The sequence below is a fragment of the Macrobrachium rosenbergii genome, chromosome 12, assembly GCF_040412425.1.
Source record: "Macrobrachium rosenbergii isolate ZJJX-2024 chromosome 12, ASM4041242v1, whole genome shotgun sequence".
Classification (NCBI taxonomy): Eukaryota; Metazoa; Arthropoda; class Malacostraca; order Decapoda; family Palaemonidae; genus Macrobrachium; species Macrobrachium rosenbergii.
The window spans coordinates 108,574,353-108,581,852 of NC_089752.1; positions in this window are offsets into that span (position 1 = coordinate 108,574,353).

The window sequence follows — 7,500 nt, forward strand, 5'->3', positions numbered from 1 at the left end:
AATAAGAAGAAGAAGAACGCGGAGGGAGGCAGTACACTGAGAAAAGGAGATAGGGAAACAAGAAGAAGAAGAGAGTACAAAGCAGATAGAATAAAGAGGGAAAAAAAGAAAGGCGTAAATAGAATATCGAGTAGAAGAAGAAGAAGAAGAAGAAGAAGAAGAAGAAGAAGAAGAAGAAGAAGAAGAACGAGGAGGCAGTACACTGAGAGAGGAGACAAGTAAACACTGAGAAAAATACAGACAAGGAAAAGAAAAAGAAGAGGAGGGAATATCAAAGTAGATAGAATAAAAATAAGAGGAAAAAAAGAAAGAAAGGCAAGTAAACAAGAATATCGATAGTAGAAAAAAAGAAGAAGAAATAGAAGAAGAAGAAGAAGAAGAAGAAGAAGAAAGAAGAAGAAGAACGGGAGGGAGGGGAGGGAGGGAGGGGGAGGCAGCATGAGCAGCCGAAGGAGAAGAAGACTATTTTTCACCCGGCTGCAAGCCCGGACTTCATTTTTAGAAGGCTGCTTGATTTTGGAAATGGTCTCGCGGCTAAACCTAAGATTTTCTTTGAAGATGGATGAAGAGATGCGTCAAAGGGAGACCCATCATCACAGGGCTTACCGCAAGAATAACGGGTAAGGGAAGGAGAGAGAGAGAGAGAGAGAGAGAGAGAGAGAGAGAGAGGAAAAGAAAAGCCATCTTCACTCTATTTCCCTCCGCGGGAGCAGAGAAAGTCCCGATAGTTGTTGCAATATCCTAATGGGCAGACACACTGCTTACCCTATACTCTACGTCGCAGCCGCTGGCTAGCTTTGTTTCATTACACGTAGGTTTACGTGTATGTATGTATATGTATATATATATATATATATATATATATATATATATATACACACACATATATATATATATATATATATATATATATATATATATATATATATATATATATATATATATATATATATATATAAACCTCTCATTCCCATATATTTATCTCGTATGAATGACTTCTGTACAACATATTCTAAACTTTGTGAAGTTTGATACTTTAGGAATCGATACCGTTCTGTCTGTCTCTGTCTGTCTGTCTGTCTGTCTCTCTCTCTCTCTCTCTCTCTCTCTCTCTCTCTCTCTCTCTCTCTCTCTCTCTCTACAAACGACTGGAGAGATGGCTAAGAAAATAACTGACTCCGTTCACAAGTATGGAAAACTATTGGAACCTTTTACAAGTCAGAAAGTATTGATAGACTGCTAAAAAGATGGGTTATTGTATAATAAAGTCTCTCTCTCTATCTCTCTCTCTCTCTCTCTCTCTCTTACTCTAACGGTAATTAATAGAAACTTAAACCGTCAAGTGATACAGGCACATTGAGACACTTCTTCTCGAAAAGTTACACGAGAATTACTGTTACAACTTCTTATCTTCTTCGGTTGCTTCGAGATATTAAACCATGTCTTTATGAAAAGTTTTTTTTTTTTTTTTTGTCCAATTGAAACCCGATTCACGGGACTCGTTTAAACAACGAAGAGGGCTCTTGACAAAGAAAAAAAATCATTTAACTGAGCCGAGACGTTTTCGACTGAAACAGTATGAAATCGGAGACGACATAGTATTATTGCTTTCACAGTAACCGTACCCTTAAAAAACTCGCCGGTCAATACTGGATAACAGCTGAACCAGCCGCAATAACCGTAACCCGCTCGAGACGGACATTCATTACAAGACCAGCGCGAATCAACAGACAAATAATGAAGCCATAAGGACGTCAAGGTGAAAGGAAACAGACACAAAAGAAGCGACATCGTGGTAAAACGCAAATGAGCTCCGGAGTAACAAAAGACTCTCGGCGATCAAACGAAGTGGGAGAGGAAGAGGAAGAGGCAGAGGAGGAGGAGGAGGAGGAGGAGGAGGGTGGAAAGGTAGGAGGGGGGAGGAGGAGAGGAGAGGGAGATGCAACAGGAAGCATTTCCTAGAAATGAATTACGAGGCAAAGTAACGAAGTTTGTATAAAGGTTGCGTACAAGGTTGCCGGAGCTGGCAGAATATTTTTGGGCCTCATTTTCACAAAGCGGCGGCGGCACTCGTGCGGGCAGGAAATATTCTACATTCGTTGAAGATGGCATTTTCATTTTATTTCCTCCCAGTTTTCTCAGCCTTTTCGTTTGTGAACTGATCTTTCGCGTTTGAATTTTAGCTCACCTTTACGGCAGGTGCGTTTGTTGCGACGTCCGTTGACCAGATTCTTGTTGTTTCGTCTTTAAGATTTTCAGTAAACGTAATTCTGGTCGATGTAACATTTCTCGTCATTTCATTCTGACCCGAAGCCAAAACAATTCAACATCGCTGAAGACTGAGCTTTAAACGTGTGATTACTCATCAGATTTACTTCAGTTCATAGTATTTCTTGTTCGTGTTATTTTTCAGCTGCGTTATACCAGTGTAGAAAGAAAAGCTTCCTTTTTTGAAGCCTTAAAAAAACCGATTTTAAGAAGAACGCTTATCTGACATCGTGTCAGAATAAATAACTAGACGAATGGACAAATGAATGAGTCAAATAGGGAATTAAAACCGTGTTAGATCTTCATCTGTAGAATTACTATATATATTTTTTTTTTTAAATTTGAGTATTATCTCAGTATTCTTAAATCAGGAACTTATGATACCATAAGGGAAGAAGACCACCGATCAGTTATTCAAACAATCATTGATTTTAGCAGAACATTATTTGAATCAACGAAGATACTGTCGATTTACTCTACAGCAATAATTGCTATCAGAACCGAGAAGGAACACGCTTATCAGAAAAACTCTGCTTGAAAAAATACATAGCAGAGAGAATGGAACTCAAAAATGAAATTATATTGAATGTGACGTTTTTACAGATTTCGTTGGTACTGGAAAATTTACTTGATACATTTGACACAATTGGTAACGGTGATAAAATAAAGATCAATATTACTGCTCTTCTCGTTTCGGCTGTTATTTTCATTATTATTGCCAGTTGTGTTATTATTATTATTAGCGCTGTCGCGTCCTTCGTTTTTCGCACAAGTAGTGAGGTTGCAGACTTCACAGCCATGTAGACATCCAACCCCAATGCTAAAGTAATAATAACTAGTTGGCAACATAGAGAAGAAACAAAGAAAGTCGCTTTTCTAGACCTCAGAGTTGAAATATGAGATCGGCAAATGAGTTAAATCTAAATTCCAGTGAATTTCAGTTTTCCGCAAATAAATAGAACGCAAAAAATAAAAACAGCAATTAAGAGATCTTATTACCATCCACTAATCTGGAAATTGTCCATTTCATCTGATACGGAAACCGTTCTAAGCAATGAATCATATCGGCGGACATGTTTACAGGTTTCGGCTTTAGTCTCAAAATAGTTTCCATGTCGATAATGGACGCTATTTTAGATGAGCCTTTCTTCACTTATCAACAACGAAAAACTCCTTTTGTTTCCGTGGTTACCCTACCGTCTTTAGCTAATCCTTACTCTTACGGTACTCGTAGCTTCTGTTTTTTCCTTTTTCACATTTTTCTTATATAATAATTCCCGTCGCTCGGCTTTTTCCTTCGGCTTGAGGAAACTGCCGAAGAACTGGAGTATTAAAGGTGCCCATCACTCCAGTGCCTTTGTTTAAATCAAGCATTTTTTCCGGCCCGGTAAAGAGATGTTTAAGCTTACCAAATAAGGAGTTTTTTTTTCTCTGAGAGCAACGCTTTCTTAATTTTTTTTCTCCGGCGTTGTTTCGTCATCAGGTTGGAAAGAAAGGTTTGTCCCAAAACAGTTATCGCCTTTTATCGAGTTTCTTTTTTTTTTTTTTCTGTAAACATTTCATTTCGTTAGTGTTTGATTCTCAAATTTTCGGAGATTTGTTGATTGTTTGTTTATTTTTATTTTTACTTTCGAGCTACTCTTTGTCTTTAGCGCATAGCTTGGTGGCCTGGCAAGAGTTGTTCACGTAATTTCTACAAATACCGAAGATTTAACGATGGCCTTTGTTATGTTTACTTGTTTATATTTTATTTTGGCTTTTTGCTAGTTTTCGACTGCTTTCTGTGTGAACAATGAGTGAAAATTAAAATTCACACGTGTATCTTATAATTGCTTTTTTTTCTGGAACGCCTCAATTTTATCCACTAATTAAGGTATGAGAAGTATATCCCTCAATGACTTTTTTAGCTAAAGTAAAGGAAATAATCCCTGATAAGTAAAAAGCACTACTATCCATTTCAGGGACCGTGAGTCATCGTTTTTTCAAATATCTTTCAAACTAATTATTTGATCGAAATGGTACTTTGACACAGTGTGCAAGACGCCTCCCGCTAATTTTTGGTAATATAATGCATTGTCAAATAGTTTTAGTTAAGGCGTTTTACTCTTGACGTACTTGGTGTTGCCAAGCATCGCCAAACTATGCATTCGAATGTCATTTATCCCTATCCTGTCCCTTCCTCTCCCTTCCCACTCCTCATCCCTCCCTCAGCCTACTTTTCTGGCCTCTGCATCTCCGCCCCCTTACTTGTGTGCGAGGGATAGTGGACGTCCGTTTGCGTAGATTAGTCCTGCTCACTCAAGTGACTTTGCCTTTAAAAGTCAAGAGTAAATGCCTTAACTAAAACCATTTGACAATGCACTATATTGCCAAAAATTAGCGGGAGGTGTCTTGCACACTGTGTCAAAGCATCATTTGGATCAAATAGTTAGTTTGAAAGATATCTGAGAAAAACGATGACTCGCTGTCCCTGAAATGGATAGTAGTCCTAATTCAGAAGACTTCTAGTGACTGAGGTTTAAATTTCAAGTTGTAGTGTCTGGGGTACAATTTATAAATAAGTACAAGGAACTTCTTACATACCATGGGACGTTTTTATTTTATGCACCGCTTTTTTTGTTTCAAGTGACCGAGGAGTGATCTGTATAATGCAAAAGGAAGCAAAACCTAAAGCGAATGGAGAGATGGTTAAAGGAACTCTCCCTTGTTAAGAGGATTTGTCTGCCCAATATAATATGCGAAATAGGTTGGATTGGAACTCTGTAGCTTTTAAAAATGGACCAGAGTGCTTTGGATAGTCTAAACTTGGAGGCAACAAGGAGGATAGGTAGGTGTCCCAAGATGTAACCTAGTACTGGGACCTTTCCTGAAAAGAGAGGGATGCTGTATCTTAAAAACTAACCATAGAATTTTTTTAAAATAACGTCATTATGTTTCCCACACCCAAATTACTCTGAAGGCAATAATTTAACCTAACCTAACCTAACCTAGGGTCAAGGCAAAAAAACCGGGGCTGGTGCAGTACTAGCATGCATCTCAGGAATTGTAAGTGGGATAAGGTGAAATCTGGGGGTAAATCTGTAACTGTTGGAGTGAGTGGGACCTAATGTCCACATGGTGGGTCTTCTGTGTACGTATGGGAAGCCTCTTACATTGCTGAATACTTTCAATGGAGGGTGCAGCCTTGATTTAACAGTTAGCCGTCTGGCTAGTACAGTTGGTAACGTGTTGGCCTTGTAATCTCTGGGACCAGCATTCACTCCCCTTTAAGGGGCGGATAGTGAGTGACGACATTGTGGGGAGTTGGGGTTACTTGGCTGACGTCAGCCCGAGAGGCAATAGCCTGTGGGAGGACTGAAACTACCAAACTTTAACTTTAATGACAACTGTTGACTTGCTAAATCAGAAGCTAAATTTATTATGATATTTCCCTGTTGATCTCGGCTGAACGTAAATTTAAATCCCGAAAGGCCTGTGAGATTCTCGTCCTTGACCCCATGGTTGTAGAATAGAATAGAATATAGAATTTAGGCCAAAGGCCAAGCGCTGGGACCTATGAGATCATTCAGCGCTGAAATGGAAATAGAGGGTAAAAAGGTTTGAAGTGTGCAACAGGAAGGAAAGCCTCGCTGTTGCACTATGAATCAATTGTTAAGAGAGGGTGGAAAGTAGGAAGGAAGAAAGAGAATATGAATGGAGGCATATTAAAAGGAGACCCTTAAGTTGTGATTGATTGGTTCATTTCTTTCGTACTTCATGATATGGTCGTCGGAATTCAAGTCAGGTTTGATAGACTTCACTGGCAACGCGCATGACCTTACCCGCCCTGTGAGCCAGGGATGGTTTTGGGGAAGCCAAAGGCCTTACATACTGAGTCTTCAGCGGCCAGTGCCTGGTTCCCCTTAGTCCTGGGTTGGGTGGAGAGGGGCCCTGGGCACTGACCATATGTATATATGCTTTGGTTTCTAGGACACTGTAATGGTTAGTCCCTTGCTTCTGCCGCTCATGATAAACGTTTTAAACTTTGAAGAACTTTCCAAAATGTGTTACTTAATAATTTGCAAGCGAGTGTGGATCTCAATTTAAAAGTCAGTTTTAGCAAAACTATAACAGGCTATTTTTGGATCCACGGCTAACATTTAGGTACGACAACAAACAAACAGAAAGACCAGAGTGCAAACATACCGGATAAAATAACAACAATATTATATGATAACAGTAACGCTGTATGTTCCACGCGCGCCAAGAAGAGATCTCTCGTTCCCCGAGAGTCGTTTCCCATCTTTTATGTACTAAATTCTCTCCAGCATTCTGTGTCTCCCTTTTATCCTGAGACCTCGATTAATATTCCTTTTGCCTCTGTTTTCTTCCTAAACCGCTGGTGTTGAGACAGCGTTCTCCGCCATTCCACATTCAGAATTTTTGATCCCTTATCTATGTTTACTTTGTATAATGCCGGGATGGAAATCTAGAATTCATGTAGTTCCATATCAAAATATGTGTGTGAGTGTGTTGGTGTGTGTGTGTGCGCGTGTGTGTGTGTTTGGGAGCACACGCATAAATCATACCTGTCTGCCTCCTCCGATGTGGCGTATCCCTGCAACCGTTCGCTTTTATCCGTGTGGCCCTCGGTCTATTTCTTTTCTTTTATTTTCACTTAAACTCTTTCTCATCTATTTTCATTATTCGGAACATATTCCCACCCGTGAAATAACGTTTGAGTAGCACTCCGCGATAGTGGAATTTATTAATGGAAGAGACTTGTATAAAATAAAGCCTACCTAATATACGCTACGCATTTTTTATTGATAAATGCCACCCTTATTGCTATTAATGACAAATGAATATCGAAGATGTCTGAGATAAGATAATTTAGGTTCCTTTATCCTCTCACTGCGCCATACTTATTGGGTTTTAGGGAGGACATTTATATCTTGCATTTCTTTCTTTTCTTGTGGGCGTTTCTGCGCTACCGTTTTTTACAATCTGCATTTCCCTTTACTTCCTCTTAATTCTTCCTAATAAGCACCATATTCTTTGGAAGCTTGAATTCCAAGTGAATGGCCCCTTTGGGCTTGTGCCATATGAGTAGGAGGTTTCATCTTCTGAATAATAATAATAATAATAATAATAATAATAATAATAATAATAATAATAATAATAATAATAATAATGATAATAATAATAATAATAATAATAATAATAATAATAATAATAATAATAATAATAATA